This window comes from Pinus tabuliformis, chromosome Q (assembly GCF_031772625.1).
Source record: "Pinus tabuliformis cultivar Carrire ecotype Pingquan chromosome Q, CPIR1, whole genome shotgun sequence".
Classification (NCBI taxonomy): Eukaryota; Viridiplantae; Streptophyta; class Pinopsida; order Pinales; family Pinaceae; genus Pinus; species Pinus tabuliformis.
Genome location: NC_142296.1, coordinates 327,352,649 through 327,372,612, shown reverse-complemented (window position 1 = coordinate 327,372,612; position 19,964 = coordinate 327,352,649).

The following is a 19,964-nucleotide window of genomic DNA, read 5'->3' as shown; positions in this document are numbered from 1 at the left end:
TTTATACATCATTAACTAAATTTTCAATCCACATGAAATAATTGTCTCTAAAAAACAAATATAAAAATATATATAAAAAGACAAAAACAAAAAATAAAAAATGTTAAAAAAAAATTATATCATAAACCATAAAAGAATTTGGAAAAAAAAAACAAAATTATAAATATATATATATATATATATATATATAATAATTATATTGAGAAATAAAAAAATATATATATAAAAATATTAACAAAAACTAAAAAAAAATAGAAAAAAACTAGTTTAAAGAAAAAAATAGAAAAATAACGAAAAAAATTTAAAAAACTAGTGAAATTAATATTAAAAAAAAACAAAAAATGTTAAAAAAAAAATCTCACAAACCATAAAGAATTTGGAAAAAGGAAACAAAATAAATATATATATAAGTAGAAATAGAGAAATTAAAAAAAACATTAGAAAAAACTAGGAAAAAAAAAAAAAAACAAACAAACTAGTTAAAAAAAAAGAGAAGAAAATTAACGAAAAAAATAAAAAAGCTAGTAAAATTAATATTAAAAAAACAAAAATAAATTTAAATTATAAAAAAAAAACCCAAAAAAATGGTTATTTTTTATTAAAAAAAACAAAAATGCAATTATCTTTTATTAAATATACCTATTTTATTTAAAAATAAATAATTTTTTTTTTTAAACAATCTTGTCTTTTATTAAAAAAAAAAAAAAAAAATTTAAACAATTTTTATTATTATTATTTTTTAATTTAAAAATTCAAATTATTAAAACTTCATTTTATATTTTCAAAAAATAAAAAATAAAAATTAAACCTACATTTTATGTTTTAAAAAAAAAAAAAATTTAAATTTACATTTTTTTTAAACCATCTTTTTTTATTTAAAAAAAAAATTATAATGTTTTTTTTTAAACAATTAGTTATTTATTTCGAAATATAAATCATAAAAAAAAAAGTTTAATTTTCTTAAAACAAATTTTAATTTTTTAGTTTAAAATTTAAAAAATTATTATTTTTATTTAAATTAATATATCAAAAAAAATAATTATAAACTACGTTTATTAAAAAAAAATTTAAAAATATTATTAAACATTTTTTATTTTTTATTTATTAAAATTATTTTTTAAAAACATATTAAATTTTTTGAATGCATATATTATTGTTTTATTTAAAAAATATTTAAAAATAAATAACGGCCCCCGGCCGCGCCACCACCGGGCGGCGGGAGGGCCGTGGGTCGATTTCGGGAAATCGACCCACGGCCCACCCGCCGCTCGGTGGTGGCGCCAGGAGGGCGTGGTCGATTCCGGGAATCGACCACGCCCTCCCGCCGCCCGGTGGTGGCACAACCGGCGCCACCACCGGGCGGCGGGAGGGCGGGGTCGATTCCCGGAATCGACCCCGCCCTCCCGCCGCCCGGTGGTGGCGCGGCTGGGGGCCCAAGGGCCTGCACGGCGTGGGTCGATTCCGGGAATCGACCCACGGCCCTCACGCCGCCCGGTGGTGGTGCGGCCGGGGGCCGTTATTTTTTTTTAATTATTTTTTAAATAAAACATTATTATATGCATTCAAAAAATTTAATATGTTTTTAAAAAATAATTTTAATAATTAAAAAATAAAAAATTTTTAATAATATTTTTAAAATTTTTTAATAAACGTAATTTATAATTATTTTTTTTGATATATTAATTTGAAAAAAAAATTTAATAATTTTTTAAATTTTAAACTAAAAAATTAAAATTTGTTTTGAGAATTTTTTTTTTTTTTTTTTTTTTCGAAATAAATAACTAATTGTTTAAAAACAAAAGTTATAAAAAAATTAAAATTTAATTTTTATTAAAATATTTTAATAGATTTTTTTATTAATTTTTTTTAATAAATTAAAAATTAATAATTTTTATTACTACTGTTTAATGAATTTTTTCTTTCAAATTTAAAAAAAAAATTACGTTTAAAAAAAAAAAAATTATCTTTAATTTTTTTTGTTTGTTTTTAAATAAATAATGAAAATTTAATAAAAAAATTTATTTATTTATTTATTCTTAAATCAAAAAGACCTTTTTTTGTAAGTTGAAAATATTTTTTATTGGAAAATACCTATATTTTTAAAATTTCGATATTTTTTTTAGTTTTTTTTTTTAAATAATTTGAGCTTATTTTTGTCTTTTTAATTTTTTCTAAATGTTTTTAATATTAATTTTACTAATTTTTAATTTTATTTTTTTGTTAATTTTCTATTTTTGTTTAATCTAGTTTGTTTTTTTTTTTTTGTTTTTTTGTTTTTTTTTTTCTTAGTTTTTGTTAATGATTTTTTTAATCTTTATATTTTTAATTACTTAAATTTATATATATAATTTTTTTATTTTTATTTTTCCAAATTCTTTTATGGTTAAACAATTTTTTTTTTAAATATTTTTTATTTATATTTTGTCTCATATATATGTATTTTTACATCTATTTTTTAAGTAATCATTATTTTAATCTTAATTTCATTAATTTTTATTTTTTATTTTTGGTTAATTTTCCATTTTTTTTTTTTTTTTAAATCTAGTTTGTTTTTAATTTTAATTTTTTTTAGTTTTTTGTTAATGTTTTTTTTTAATTTTTCTATTGTTACCTACTTAATTTTATAGTTTTTAAAATGTGTTTTTTCTTATTTTCCCAAATTTTTTTATGGTTTACATATTTGTTTTTTTTCCCCAATTTTTTTGAAATATGTTTTTTTTACTATTTATTTGTTTATAATTTGTAATTTTTTTCTAGTTATTTAATTCTTAGTTTTTATAGGTTAATTTTGTTTTGTTTTTTTTTTTTTTTTTACATTTTACATTTTTATGATTCATTTTATTTTTGATGTTGATTTTTTTTGTTTTGTGTTTTTTATTTTATGTTTTGTTTTTAGTATATATTTTTATTTATGTTTTGTTATTTTTATTTTTTACTTTTTTGTTTTGTGTTTTTCCATTGTTTTAATTTTAATTTTAATTTTTTGAAATTTTAATGTTTTTTGGGGTCATGATAAAATATTTTATACTATTATTTTGAAATGTTGAAATTTCACCCTTGAAAAAAAAATTGTTATCCCAGCATCAACACTTTTCGTTTTGAGGGTGTTTTTTGCACAAAATTTACCATTGAGAAAAAAAAATGTTATTCGAACATCAACACTTCGTTTTGAGGGCGTTTTTTGGACAATTTTTGCACCAAAAATTGGTTTTCACCGTCATTTTTAAAACATGTTGAAAATTTAGCTTGGAAAAAAAAAGGTGTTATTCCAGTATCAACACTTTTCGTTTTTAGCACTGTTTTTGATGTTTTTTCGGGGTTTTTTGGCCAGAGTTCCCGTTTTGAGTTTATAGTTCCCGTTTCAAAGTTTACATTGTTTATTCCAAGTGGTCTTTGTGACATTAGCTTCAAGAGGTTGTGGGATCACATGGGACCAAGTGGACCCAAAGTCAGGTCAAGGGGGTGGAGTTGATCAATCAAGGGTTTGCTTGACCTAATTGAGGGGAAGAAAGAGATCAAAGGAAGAATTTTCAACAATATTAATATAATGATCTCAATGAGGTCACTAGCCAAGGGAATCAAAGGGCAAGAATCAATATCGGAGCTAGGGCTTGAAATATCTCGATATCCCATCGTCGAAATGGCTTCAAATTTAGAGGGATCCTAGGAGACACAACATCATAGTAGAGGTTAGGAGAAAAAACTTTTTTTGATGGGCAACTTGTGAGAAATGTGATGCCCCAGGTCCCCTATGGAGGCTAGGCCTAGAAGAAAGAGGGGGAGGTGATCAAGAGTATGATTTTTGGTGATCACCTATGGAGGACCAATGCCTAATCCTTCGGGAGAAACAGAGTCAAGGAGATTCCAATGCTTGGGATGATTTCACTTGGTCAAGGAGGCCTCTAAAAAATTTCGCATGGTGATGAGGGTGTGAGACAATTGCTTCAAGGTCTTTATACTTCGATATGCAATATATGATGACTTATCAAGATAAAAATTTCAAAAAAATATCTCTAGGAACATTCACTTATTCAAACATGATCCATGACATGATGCAACACTATAAAAAGACAAATTTCCACCATTTCACACAAGAAAAGCAACAAATTTCAACCTAGTATAGAATAACATTAAAAGAGCACTTACATGTGAGAACAATTATATCCAATCATCATCATATTCCAACATAGAAGCTCTAAGACAAAAATAAAGAGATCCAAACATCAAAATTCATCCATCCATCCAATTTTGTCCTCCAAAAAGAATAGTGAAAATCTCACAAGAGAGAATGATCCAATCCAAGTGATGATGAGCAAAATGATTCACCACACTTCTATTTATCCACTTCTGAATGAATTTGATTTACCTAATGAGGCCTAATTAAGCCCCTAAAATAAAATAATGTGCATAATAACAAAACTTTTGGTGATGAACCCACCAAATAGCTCAATAATGTAAAGATAAGCCTCTCAAGAGGATTGAAGAATAAATAAAATGAGTCCTTGGGCGTTTGAGGAGGCCTAATGAAGTCTAAGGGGTGTCATGATGAAGAAATGGACTCCCAACATAGGGCACAAGGGATTGGCCCCTTGTTATGTAATCAAGAACCTGTGGTGCTCCCAAGTTGGTGTGGGGGCACAAGGACATCCTCATGGATCTCCAAATGGATCAAATATGCTTGTAGACCATCTGTAAGGGATGGAGTAATGACATAAGCCCTCTCTCTACAACAGGAGGCATCCTCAAGCATATGCCAAATGTATGGTATAATTGTGGAGCCGGTTTGGCATGGTGGACCAGGTGCACCATCTTCATCCAAAAGGTGGAACACGAGAAATCAATTGTTGAAAATAGCAACAAGAAATGCTAAAAATAGAGATGCTAAAAATAGAAATTCCAAAAATAGAATCCAGAATATTCCAATTTTAATTTGTCATTGAATTAAAATTCGAATTTAGTCTCACCAGCTACTTGAAAAATAATTAATTAATTCATCTTGAGTTAATTAGTTGGAGAAATTCAAGCTAGAAGTCTTTGTGAAGTCATGCAACAGTTATCCCTTTGATTGAGGAAGTTATCACTTAATTAAGGAGATAAGGATGAGTTGTATTTGAGTTGTAATTAGTTAGCTCAGTTAACTGAGTTAAATCCAGTTAAATTAGTTCCAAACAGTTGGAGGAACTAATTGTGAGTTGAGTCAGTTAATGCATGCATGCATGCAACTAGTGTACTCCAGATAACTGAGGATTATCTCATAAATAACTCATGCATGTCTATTCAAAGAAAGACCCAGTTGAGATTAAAGACAGGGACAAGTTACTATCAGTTGGAGGAATTTTCCTATAAAGGAAACTCATCCATGCAGTCAAGGTAGAGGTTCCTTGAGGATTGTGTAATTTTACAGGGTGTGAGATCAGTGTGAGTGATCAGTGTTACACTTGGTAATAGTAGGATCACCCAGGAGAAACAATGCAAGGAAACAGGAGGCTTGGATGGCAGAGGAGAAGGTTTGTGAGAAGCTTTGTTTGCCTGTGAGCATCCAGGAGGATTGTACTGAGAGCTGGCTAGCTGTGAGAGCTAAGGCTTTGTGTAATTCTTGATGTATTTCCACCTTGTATGATAATACAGATAGTGGGGTTATTAGCTGCAGCTTTCCCCTAAGTATTTTATGTGTTTCATGTGTATTGATTCTTCTTATGGTTATATGTGTTCAACTCTGATTCAGCTAGATATTTAAGATTCCGCAAAACAAATTGATAGTAGAAGTAGATTATAGTATTTTGCTTTGGTATATTGCATTATCGGGTTAATCTACAGTCAATTTTTCTACATGATCTTAGAGGTAGATTTGTAGAGAATTTGCAGAATTTCTACATGGTATCAGAGCTAGCTGATCTATAGAGAAATTGCTACATGGTAAAGGAGCCAAGTTTATCGGAGCAGTGAATAGTATACGAAGAAGAGAATTCAAAAAAAAAAAAAATGGGCTGCAAGTTTGTAGAGCAGATCTGAAATTTTTTGTGCAAAATTTTTAGAAACAAGTAGTAGATCTGGATTCCTTGCAAAAAAATACCCAAATTAAAAAAAAAATGGTTGAATTGGAGTTCAGATGAGGGAGATATTGCTGATTTAAAATTAGCTCTTTTTCTAGAAAATTTCGTGATGGCAGGAAAGGTGAAATAGATTGGTGTGCTAGCCAAGAACCTGTATGCATTTGAGGTACAAGATGCATGCAAATCCTTGAGGAGCAAGGCAAAGGTTAGATACTTGGTGGTTGAGAGGGAGAGTAAATTACCGCTCAACATGCAGTCCCAGAAGAAGTTTCAAACAATTGTGGAGGAACCAAAATTAGTGAAGTAGCTTCATGAAGTTGTGGAGCAACCACAAATAGAGAAGCCGAGAGGAGACCGAGTGGAGGCATCCACTCACGCAGAGACCTCTAGTAGGGGGAAATTTCGAGCCAAGTGGGCAGAGGGATCACATGCAGCCATACCTCCAAGTGTGAGGTGGGGTGATGTGAAGTGATAGTCCCAAGAAGGCTGAAATTGGGCAGGGTCCATTGAGAGGTTTTATCTCATGGATCGTACCTTGCTACGGGAGCCCAAAGTACATAGTAGCAGGAGGAATCAATGGGATTGATGCAGTCGGAGATCAAAGTGACAAAGCCTAGAGCAATCAGATACTGAAGAGTGCAGAGAAGGGTTGACAACAGTGCAGAAAGGCAGAGTCAGCAGAAGCGCAAAGTTTTCAGTCGATAGAGGCAATAACAGTCAGAGACTTTGATGACAGAGGCATCATACAAATTCAGTTTGGATGTTTTTTTTGTTTCTATGTTGCTGGAGCAACAACACTAGGGAGAAGTGTTGCATGCATAACATTCCAAAGGTTCAAGATCGGGATCGAGTTGAATTCCTTTCTTGTTGAGAGGGAGTGTTGAAAATAACAACAAGAAATGCTAAAAATAGAAATGTCAAAAAATAGAATCCTAAATATTCCAATTCTAATTTGTCCTTGAATTAAAATTTGAATTTAGTCTCACCAGCTGCCTAAAAAATAATTAATTAATTTGTCTTGAGTTAATTAGTTGGAGAAATTCAAGCTAGAAGTCTTTGTGAAGTCATGCAACAGTTATCCCTTTGATTGAGGAAGTTATCCCTTAATTAAGGAGATAAGGATGAGTTGTATTTGAGTTGTAATTAGTTAGCTCAACTAACTGAGTTAAGTCCAATTAAATTAGTTCCAAACAGTTGGAGGAACTAATTGTGAGTTGAGTCAGTTAATGCATGCATGCATGCAACTAGTGTACTCCAGATAACTGAGGATTCTCTCATAAATAACTCATGCATGTCTATTCAGAGAAAGACCCAGTTGAGATTAAAGACAGGGACAAGTTACTATCAGTTGGAGGAATTTTCCTATAAAGGAAACTCATCCATGCAGTCAAGGTAGAGGTTCCTTGAGGATGGCGCAATTTTACAGGGTGTGAGATCACTGTTACACTTGGTAATAGTAGGATCACCCAGGAGAAACAACGCAAGGAAATAGGAGGCTTGGAGGGCAGAGGAGAAGGTTTGTGAGAAGCTTTGTTTGCCTATGAGCATCCAAGAGGATTGTATTGAGAGCTGGCTAGCTGTGAGAGCTAAGGCTTTGTGTAATTCTTGATGTATTTCCACCTTGTATGATAATACAGATAGTGGGGTTATTAGCTGTGGCTTTCCCCTGAGTATTTTCTGTGTTTCATGTGTATTGATTCTTCTTATGGTTATATGTGTTTAGCTTTGATTCAGCTAGATCTTTAAGCTTCCGCAAAGCAAATTGATAGTAGAAGTAGATTATACTATTTTTCTTTGGTATATTGCATTATCGGGTTAATCTACAGTCAATTTTTCTACATGATCTTAGAGGTAGATTTGTAGAGAATTTGCAGAATTTCTACATGGTATCAAAGCTAGTTGATCTATAGAGAAATTTCTACATGGTATCGAAGCCAAGTTTATCGGAGCAGTGAACAGTATACGAAGAAGAGAATTCAAAAAAAAAAAAAAATGGGCCGCGAGTTTGCATAGCAGATTTGAAAATTTTTGTCCAAAATTTTCAGAAACAAATAGTAGATCTGGATTCCTTGCAAATATTAAAAAAAAAACGGTTGAATCGGAGTTCGGATGAGGGAGATATCACTGATTTAAAATCAACTCTTTTTCTAGAAAATTTCGTGATGGCAGGAAAGATGAAACAGATTGGTGTGCTAGCCAATAACCTGTATGCATTTGAGGTACAAGATGCATGCAAATCCTTGAGGAGCAAGGCAAAGGTTAGATACTTGGTGGTTGAGAGGGAGAGTAAATTACCGCTCAACATGCAGTCCCAGAAGAAGTCTCAAACAATTGTGGAGGAACCAAAATTAGTGAAGTAGCTTCAGGAAGTTGTGGAGCAGCCACAACTAGAGAAGCTGAGAGGAGACCAAGTGGAGGCATCCACTCACGTAGAGACCTCTAGTAGGGGGAAATTTCAAGCCAAGTGGGTAGAGGGATCACATGCAGCCATACCTCCAAGTGTGAGGTGGGGTGATGTGAAGTGATAGTCCCAAGAAGGCTGAAATTGGGCAGGGTCCATTGAGAGGTTTTATCTCATGGATCGTACCTTGATATGGGAGCCCAAAGTACATAGTAGCAGGAGGAATCAATGGGATTGATGCAGTCAGAGATCAAAGTGACAAAGGCTAGAGCAATCAGATACTGAAGAGTGCAGAGAAGGGTTGACAACAGTGCAGAAAGGCAGAGTCAGCAGAAGCGCAAAGTTTTCAGTCGACAGAGGCAATAACAGTCAGAGACTTTGATGACAGGGGCATCATACAAATTCAGTTTGGATGTTTTTTTTGTTTCTATGTTGCTGGAGCAACAACACTAGGGAGAAGTGTTGCATGCGTAACATTCCAAAGGTTCAAGATCAGGATCAAGTTGAATTACTTTCTTGTTGAGAGGAAGTGTTGAAAATAACAACAAGAAATGCTAAAAATAGAAATTCCAAAAATAGAATCCTAAATATTCCAATTCTAATTTGTCCTTGAATTAAAATTGAGAATTAAAATTCGAATTTAGTCTCACCAGCTGCTTGAAAAATAATTAATTAATTTGTCTTGAGTTAATTAGTTGGAGAAATTCAAGCTAGAAGTCTTTGTGAAGTCATGCAACAACTATCCTTTTGATTGAGGAAGTTATCCCTTAATTAAGGAGATAAGGATGAGTTGTATTTGAGTTGTAATTAGTTAGCTCAGTTAGCTAAGTTAAGTCCAATTAAATTAGTTCCAAACAGTTGGAGGAACTAATTGTGAGTTGGGTCAGTTAATGCATGCATGCATGCAACTAGTGTACTCCAGATAACTGAGGATTCTCTCATAAATAACTCATTCATGTCCATTCAGAGAAAGACCTAGTTGAGATTAAAGATAGAGACAGGTTACTATCAGTTGGAGGAAATTTCCTATAAAGGAAACTCATCCATGCGGTCAAGGTAGAGGTTCCTTGAGGATTGCGCAGTTTAGAGGGTGTGAGATCAGTGTGAGTGATCAATGTTACACTTGGTAACAGTAGGATCATCCAGGAGAAACAACGCAAAGAAATAGGAGGCTTGGAGGGCAGAGGAGAAGGTTTGTGAGAAGCTTTGTTTGCCTGTGAGCATCTAGGAGGATTGTACTAAGAGTTGGCTAGCTACGAGAGCTAAGGCTTTGTGTAATTCTTGATGTATTTCCACCCTGTATGATAATACAGATAGCGGGGTTTTAGCTGAGGCTTTCCCCTGAATATTTTCTATGTTTCATGTGTATTGATTCTTCTTATGGTTATATGTGTTAAGCTTTGATTCATCTAGATCTTTAAGCTTCCGCAAAGCAAATTGATAGTAGAAGTAGATTATAGTATTTTTTGGTATATTGCATTATCGGGTTAATCTACAGTCAATTTTTCTACATGATCTTAGAGGTAGATTTGTAGAGAATTTGCAGAATTTCTACATGGTATCAGAGCTAGCTGATCTATAGAGAAATTTCTACATGGTATCGGAGCCAAGTTTATCAAAGCAGTGAACAGTGTACAAAGAAGAGAATTTGAAAATAAATAAATAAAAATAAAAAATTGGGCCACGAGTTTGCAAAGAAGATCTGAAATTTTTTGTGCAAAATTTTCAGAAACAAATAGTATATCTGGATTCCTTGCGAAAAAATACCCAAATTCAAAAAAAAAACCGTTGAATTGGAGTTCGGATGAGGGAGATATCGCTGATTTAAAATCAACTCTTTTTCCAGAAAATTTCATGACGGCGGGAAAGATGAAACAAATTGGTGTGCTTGCTAAGAACCTGTCTGCACTTGAGGTACAAGATGCATGAAAAGCCTTGAGGAGCAAGGAAAAGGTTAGATACTTGGTGGTTGAGAGGGAGAGTAAATTATCGCTTGACATGCAGTCCCAGAAGAAGTCTCAGACAATTGTGGAAGAACCAAAATTGGTGAAGCAACTTCAAGAAGTTGTGGAGTGGCCACAACTAGAGAAGTCGAGAAGAGACTGAGTGGAGACATCGACTCATGCAGAGACCTCCAGTAGGGGGAAATTTCGAGCTAAGTGGGCAGAGGGATCACATGCAGCCATACCTCCAGGTGTGAGGTGGGGCGATGTGAAGTGATAGTCCCAAGAAGGCTGAAATTGGGCAGGGTCCATTGAGAGGTTTTATCTCATGGATCGTATCTTGCTACGAGAGCCCAAAGTACATAGTAGTGGGAGGAATCAGTGGGGTTGATGCGGTTAGAGATCAAAGTGACAGAGGCTAGAGCAGTCAGATACTGAAGAGCGCAGACAAGGGTTGACAACAGTGCAGAAATACAGAGTCAGCAGAAGCGCAAAGTTTTCAGTTGACAAAGGCAATAACAGTCAAAGACTTTGATGACAGAGGCATCATGCAGATTCATGTTGGATGTTTTTTTTGTTTCTGTGTTGCTGGAGCAACAACACTAGGGAGAAGTGTTGGATGCAGAACATTCCAAAGGTTTAGGATCAGGATCAAGTTGAATTCCTTTCTTGTTGAGAGGGAGTGTTGAAAATAGTAACAAGAAATGCTAAAAATAGAAATTCCAAAAATAGAATCCAGAATATTCCAATTTTAATTTGTCCTTAAATTAAAATTGAGAATTAAAATTCAAATTTAATTTCACCAGCTACTTGAAAAATAATTAATTAATTCATCTTGAGTTAATTAGTTGGAGAGATTCAAGCTAGAAGTCTTTGTGAAGTCATGCAACAGTTTTCCCTTTGATTAAGGAAGTTATCCCTTAATTAAAGAGATAAGGATGAGTTGTATTTGAGTTGTAAATAGTTAGCTCAGTTAACTAAGTTAAGTTCAGTTAAATTAGTTCCAAACAGTTGGAGGAACTAATTATGAGTTGAGTCAATTAATGCATGCATGCATGCAACTAGTGTACTCCAGATAACTGAGGATTCTCTCATAAATAACTCATGCATGTCTATTCAGAGAAAGACCCAGTTGAGATTAAAGAAAGGGACAGGTTACTATCAGTTGGAGGAAATTTCCTATAAAGGAAACTCATCCATGCAGTTAAGGTAGAGGTTCCTTGAGGATTGTGCAGTTTTACAGGGTGTGATATCAGTGTGAGTGATCAGTGTTACACTTGGTAACAATAGGATCACCCCGGAGAAACAACGCAAGGAAATAGGAGACTTGGAGAGTAGAGGAGAAGGTCTGTGAGAAGCCTTGTTTGCCTATGAGCATCCAGGAGGATTGTACTAAGAGCTGGCTAGCTGTGAGAGCTAAGGCTTTGTGTAATTCTTGAAGTATTTCCACCTTGTACGATAATACAGATAGTGGGGTTTTTAGCTGAGGCTTTCCCTTGAGTATTTTCTATGTTTCATGTGTATTGATTCTTCTTATGGTTATATGTGTTAAGCTCTGATTTAGCTAGATCTTTAAGCTTCCGCAAAGCAGATTGATAGTAGAAGTAGATTATAGTATTTTTCTTTCGTATATTGCATTAACGGGTTAATCTACAGTCAATTTTTCTACATGATCTTAGAGGTAGATTTGTAGAGAATTTGCATAATTTCTACATCAATGAACTTTGTCGGGGATCCATGAAATAATATCTACTATGGTGGAGGCCCATGGCTCTCAACACTCACCCTACAAGTGCCAATGTGGCCCTCTGGAGGGTTAGGACACCGTATAGGAAGACCAAGCCCCAAATGAAGGCCCACCTGCAATCCTGCATAAGATCCAATGCATCCTCTTGCCCTCCAATACAACGAATCGTCAGAATAATCAAGTAATAATGCTTACAAGTCATGGGATCAATGGGGAACTTCATGGTGGCATGTCCTTCCATAGTGGGTCTTGGCAGGTACAAGTGTCTCCAAGCTCAATAAGGGGTTACCCAAGGACCCTATTAGGTGGTTCCAACCTCTAAAGCGGGTGGCATGTCCATAGTACATCCTTTAAGCGGTAGGTGGAAAATGATATAATGATGGAATGGAGTGGGGATCAAGGGAATAATCCAAACTACAAGTCAAGGTGCATTAGGTAGCTATAATAATGGAAGCCCACACCTAGGTATGTGAGTGTAGGAGGGAGAAAATCGTGGTACGTGAGTTACCTCGACCTTTGTTTTTCCACCCTTCTTCATATGCCTTTTGCCTTTGATTGATTTTTCTTCATAACTACTCGAGGCTCCAGGGTATGAGAGCATTATGTGTTGTATATAGCAGTGAATATCCCCTTGAGGTGGGGCAGTTCATTGCCCACTAGGGGTTGGGACAACCATGGGTTCCTTAATGATGGAGGGGCGCTCATCTAAGGCTCATAGGAACCAGGGTGATGACCATTATAAGGTGTAGAGCTTATGCTTAACTTTGCCCACGTGCTAAATGTGTATGTCTTGGCCATCTTTTGCATTTTGTGGTACATTTCCTATTGAGTGTGGCCAAATTATGCTTTTTATTTTATTTTGATCTGCATCAACCTCTGGGGCTTCGTTTTAGGCCCAACCCAAGGTGTGGACAAGGGGAGGGGGAGGATAACCCTATATGGACCCAATGGACACATGTGGACCCAGATGGGAAAAGAGATGAATGGGGCTCAAATGAGTGGAAAGAGAGTAATGTAGGTGGTGTCAGGAAGCAGGACCATGCAACCAAAATTTGGATTTCACACGTAGTGTCAACCCTAAAGCTAATGGCCAGTAATGAAGATCCCATGTGACTAAGATATAGGGGTAACCACAAAATTGGGCAATGTAGAAAAGAATACAAGCCTAACCCACTCTTTTCGCTAATTCTCCCCACCAATTCATGCCCAAAAGTTCCCATGATAAGTAAGGAAAACTACTCAACTATACCAATGAAAAGTCATACCTTTGGAGTCAGGAGGCCCACCTTCAATCATACATCCATAACAAATGGGTGAGGGACGACATGGATGGCTCAGGTGGTGGAGAAAATGGAACATCAATCTATCTGGGGGCTGCAAGTGGTCATTAGCTATCGGCTGAGGACCATCTAGGAAAAAAATTCTCCCATATACACTACCCACAGGTGGTGGGTAACATCTGGCTCCAATTGGGATATGAGCTCTTGGGAAAGTCATGAGAACACCAACAATCTACTGGTTACCATAGACCTGTTACCTACACATATCAGAGACCAAGGACACAAGGAAACATGTTTTTTTGCAGTGTCTTATGATCACCCATGGTTAGTGTTAGGCCATATAAATCAACAAGAAAGAAAAATATGCAAATTTAATCTAAATGCAGCTAATCTAGCATGAGAAACTTCATATGATGTTAGTTTTAATGAGAGAATCAACATGCAATTCATCCTACCCTAACATGCATACGACGAAGCTAATATTAAGTGTAATCATAAAGCTAGTGCAACCAAAATATCATCAAATCAATATAAATATGTCTGCCTATATGATTAATCAAGTAGAAAATCCCAAAGCGAATGCAAACCCAAGCACATGGAGGATGATGCAGGCAGGAGGTGGGAAGATATGGTTTCCATGTGAGGTAAGAGGAATCCCTAAGAGAAGAAACACTAGTCAATCTAGAAATGTGGGGCCTTCCCTCTAAGTACACAATGGTGGAATGAATGATTATCCTTAAGAACTTCTTATCACAATCATTGCTCAAAATATTATGCTTTGTAGATGTCATAAGCTTATGATGAGAGGGGAAGGAAGGGTGGGGGAAAGAAGGATTGCAACCAATAGGTTGTTCAAGGTGATGGTCACATTAAAGAGGAGAGGTCATGGAGTGATCAAAACCCTGAGGATGTGTCCAAGGAGATAAAGTGCAGTCAATGAGGGGCTCTTCTTCAACAATATAATCAAAAGGGGGAAAGGGATCATGGTCACTTGGGGTCAAATGATAAGGGGTGAGTGAGTCACTTGAGGAAAATTCAATATTATGAAGAGAAGGAAAAGGCAAAGGGGAGAGTGAAGTGTCATATTCAATGTGTTTTTCTTCCCAAAAATCAAAATCTAAAGGCTAAAGTGATTTAAATATAGAATCATAAGGAAGATAGGTAGGAGCCTTATCGATTTCCTCATTATTAGCATCAAAGATTCGGCTCTCCCTAAAAGGAGAATCAATTACTTCCAACTTCCCCTCTTCATGCAAGGGAAAATAATAATTCTCCTTCCCAAGGGTATCCATGGAAATGTCATCACAAGCAATGCCCAAGAGAAAGTGAAAACTGATCTCAGCCTCATCCTTTTTTTCAGTATCATAAATGGGAGCACAATCAAATTGAGGCCCAACAATTTCCCACTTCTCCTTTTCAATGTGGAAGTAATCTCCAATGTCATCTTCCTTGGGGCTAATGGGATCACCTTCCTCAAGGTTCTCAAAAGGAAAATCAACTCGAATAATATCCTTGAGAAAGGTAAGGCTAGTCTCAACTTCGTCTTCTATAGACTCATTCTCCCCAACACATTTATTCTCAAAATCATCCTCTTCATCATGTGGACCCAAGGAGGAGTCAACTTCTTGCTCCTTATTTAGATTCTCAAAGCCTTTTCCAACTTCTTCATCTTCATTAGTCGGCAAGAGGGACTTCTCTTCTTCCCTATTTTCTTGCAAGACAATAGCTAAGGTATTTTTTACATGATTTTGGTAAAATATTTCTAGGAGGTGTTGGCGAGGTAAATCCCCTCTGTGGACAGAGGCGATCCCCACTAGCCTAGAATGGGTCTAGCAACAATCAAACAATGCTAACACGTAGGTTCCTAATTACAAATTAAAGGTAAATGATGAGAGCCTACTTGGATTCCAACGCTAGTGTTGTAGAAGAGTCGACACTCCCGTTCCTTTGCTCCGGCCGGTCACGATCCTCACGATCTTTGTGAATGGACACTTGCACATGCAAAGAACGACACAATACAAGCATAAAATCCAATAGATGCAATTATATATCGGTCAGAAAAGATATAACTCAAACATCATTACAATGAACAACAAGAGTGGAACCATAATGATAGTCATCTATTATTGATAAACAACAAAGAAGAATACAACCATAGTTCTGACGTCAAATCCTCCTTTGGCTGGGTGATCAGCTACATATGTCTTGCAAATCTTGTCGGGATTGGGAACAAACCTCTCTCTCTTTGATTATGAATGCAAAGAAGACTCTTACAGCAATCTCTTAGACTTCTGAAAGTATAATTCTCCCTATGCTCGAACTAGCTTGTCAAAGGCAACGGAACAAGCTTTTATAGATGGAGGAGAAGGAGATAAGATCAATCACACCATCTATGGGATTGGGTTTATCCTCAAAAAGCTATTATGGATAGAGGAAAGGGAGATAAGATTAATCACGACATCCATGGGATTGGCATTATCCTTAAAAAGGTTCATGAATCGAAAGGAAAGAACCTTCGCGCGTGCGTTTGTTAAAAAGCTTTCCCAAACTCAGTTGGTGCGAGAATATCTCTAAGACAGAGCGCCAACTGGCGCGTCCTCTTTGGAGGATTTCCCCTATTGGTGCGAGTAGTACACTGTGGATCTGCGCTAATGGAAAAAGGGAACTTTTTAAGGATATTCTGCAGGAGATGTCTTCAGGGCATATGAAGTCCATACTTAGAGGAATATAATGAAAGTGTTTTCAAGTTATGTCACTTCTCACAGGTCCCAGAATGAGTCCTCCAAAGTGCGGGAGAGGGGTGACAGGGACGGTGACAAATGGTGACAAATTACTGTGTAACAGATGCCGCCTAAAGCATGAGGCCCGAGAGAGGGAGGGGTGAAATGCTTTACAAGAACACATGCAACTGAAAATGCTGCCGCTGGAGAATCTGCATAGAGAGGTACAACTGATATCTCAAGTACATGATATATGTGGTATGGGTGCAGCCATCCATAATAGAGTACATAATAATCTAGATCCAAGGTATGGGCGCAACCATCCGGTGAGGATCGATGAATAGACTCAGGCATGGTCGCAGCCATCCAGTGAATGAGTCATGTAATAATCACAATAATCCACAAAATCGCAGCCTGGATTCCAACAGACAAAATCTAGGGTCTTGCGCTCCATCTCGACCCGAACAAAAGTACAAGTTCAAGCATGCGAATACATGAGTTGAAGTCGAACATGCATGAACATCGTTTGATTACTAGTCAATAATGAAAACTGCTAACAAACGCGAGGGGTACCACCAATAATGACAATGGCCCTCAAGGTACTATAGGTACAATCTATGGCGTGCGAATCAGTGAGCTGGCTTCGAACTTCCGTAGAATCATTTGATCGGAGGCCAATGATGAAAACCTCACGTCGAACACGAAGAACCTGCCATTGAGGCATGCAGGCTCCAAGGCACCGGAAGGGAGTCTCTAGATCAGCTTCCTGGATAATGAGCTGAAGTCGACTGGAAGTGACCTTGATCGAAGGTGGGCCATAGTGTTTCCCACATCATCGACATGAGACAGAGGAAAAATGTTGTGGTGAATCATAATTATGTGAGCTATCAGAGGGAGGTTGTTATTCTGCAGAGGTCAACTTCTCTTGAACATATTGGCGGCACGACAATGGACTTGGCAGTATTTGACAGCAATGGATCAAAGGTCATGGTGACGAGGCAATGAGCAGATGAGAGGTCAAACAGGATCACCCAAACCCACGGAGGCAAGTGAAAAACGAGATGAGATGTCCCCACCCAGACATGAATGCAAATAAAGTGCCATGTTCAAGAGCAACATACTGCAGACATGACAATAATTATGGTTCCATTTTCCCCCACCATTTCTGGCGAGTACCCCAGTTATTTTTATTAACAAGCTTGATGGGGATAGCATATGCTTGTGAGGCGTCATTTCGACGGAATCCAATGTCATCAGGTTTTAACGAGTCTGACAGAGGAAGAACTCGGCGTCTTTTCATGTTTAGAGAGTTTGAAAAGACAGCAGAAAAGAAAACTCCAGGGGTGTCCTTTTTCGTAAAGTTGTGTCTCTCGAGCCCGAAAAAGTATAAAACAATGCTCGAAAGAACCGCCCGACCATTACGATCGAGGAGTACTTTTCATGTTTAGTGACTTCGACCTGAAAAAGTAGAAAAGCGACCGAAATCACGTCGTTTCATAACCATTAACGAGCCTGAAACGACAAGGACCCGACAATCTTTTCGTTTTTACACAGTCGGAAAAGAGTTTAAAGACGACCACCCCTTATTTACGTTTAGCGAGTCAAGAGGAATAACTCGGCAATCTTTTCATCTTTAAACGGTCGGAAAAGAGCTGAAAGCAGACCTCCATTTTTATTCTCTTTAACGAGTCAAAAAGGGAAAAATACTCGGCAATCTTTTCATTTTTTACGAGTCAGAAAAGAGCTTAAAAGGAGACTCGTCCTGGAGGAACGAGTGGTATAAAGGGTAGCAACTGGTTTTGGAAATGGTGGAATTGCTCAAAACATATAATGGTCAAGAGGCTGGCTAATAAAACCACTCATCGCTGCGGTTCCTCAGTAAAGGATAAACAACCAAGTGAAAGCATATGATCAACCAAAGAGATGGTAGCAATGGAATGAAACAACCAAGGCTCATCTAACAGAATTTAGCGAAATAACGGCAATCACGAGATGTAAAATGGGTATGGGTTCATTTTTACACAAGGTTGAACCATGGAGAACTCTGCTTGGATTCAGTTTCATGTTTACACAAGCTTGAAACGAAAAACTATGCTTGTTATAAGTTCGCATGCCCCCAGCATAATAACGCAAAATGAGGTACATGCCCCCCAAGCTTCATTGCATTCAACAAAGTGGATGGAATGAAGGTTCACTCTCGAGATCTATGAAAGACTCGACTTGTATTTTACGAGATATTAATCAAAGAATCGATTTGGAAAGGAGGAGATGTTTCATTTTTTAATGAGGTTGACCTAGGAAAATAACTATCCTCATCACCCTTATTTCATTTTTTAATGAGCTTGACACAAGATCAGGAACTATGCTCGGCCAGACCTAGTTTCATTTTTTAAGGAGCTTGACATAGGAAAACGAACTATGCTCCGCCAGACCTAGTTTCATTTTTTAAGGAGCTTGACATAGGAAAACGAACTATGCTCCACCCGAACTTCATTAGAATGAACAGGAAGTCGGGGCTTCCAAGAGTGTCACTCCAGGTGGAAGGGCAATATCTCGAAAGTCAGGACCCAATGCCCCCAGGACACTATGCACGATGGCGGCATCACTGGATCCAGGCACGGGATAAGTGGCCACGTAGTTGATCTGTGGTGGGGCAGATGCAACTGGTGGATGAAAACCAGGAGGGGATGACGACTGCGCAGGAGGGACCCGGGCACGAACGAACGATAATTGATCTATAGTCACTATCCTTCCATCGTGTGGAAAGCAAACCACACGAAAAAGTGAAGAGACCAGGGCCCCCATGGCATAAACATAGTCATGGCCAAGGAGAAGACTGAAATCTAAAGCACCTTGGGTAACCGATACGTCTATATAGACGGTTTTGCCTCCCAAAGTAATAGGGAACTTTGGAAGGATCCCTAATGGTTGACTAGTTCCTCCGTCAAAAGCCGTCAGATTTTGTGCGACCGGCACAAGCTGTGGGGAACCCAAAGATTGCCAAGTAGTGGCAGGCATAAGACTAACAGATGCACCCTCATCCAAAACAGTGCCAGGTATTGCCTTATTATAGGTGTGTAGCGTGACCCAGAAAGGCACATGGGATGGAAGGCGGGAGGTGGTCAAACGACTCTAGTCGAAGGAAACGATTGAACTACTTGGTGGGAGAATCGTATGATTGCCCCCCTGCTCTAAAAGAACCGAAGCAGGACTCTCGGGAGCAGCTGGGATAGGAGAGTCATTTCCGGACTCAGGAGAATCTGAGGAGACGAGAAGAACATGGGAATGATGCTCTTCCGAAACAGAGTGGTCGACGGGTGGTGAACTCGAGTTGACACTCTTTCCGACCAATGGTTGGTCTGGAACAGGCTTGGCACAGCTAGGTTCGGGAAGAGGGGCTTGGACACGAGAAGAATTTGAATCAATCTCTTTGTCAACAGGGGGACGATCTGTGGCTGCAGAAAGACGTTGATAGCCAACGGGTAGTTGGGGTGAAGGAGCTGTAAGACTTTCCAAGACAACAGAGGCTTTATCCATGAGCGGACAAAGGTGAAGGGGATGATTGCCTTCACAAAGTATACAAGGGATTCGAATCTTCCCTTTTCCCTTACCATTTCCAGCTAATAGAGTAGCATCGCCGTGAGCTTCAGAGGATGATGAGGGGCGGGCCGGATCGTGATACCATAATTCTAAGACCCTGGGAATGCTAGGACAATCGCGCAGAAGATGGTCATCCTTGCATAATCTACAAGGAAATTTGACTTTCCGCGGAGGAGCAGAAGGTGGCCCGATAGGAGGTGTACTCGAGGGACTAGCTGCA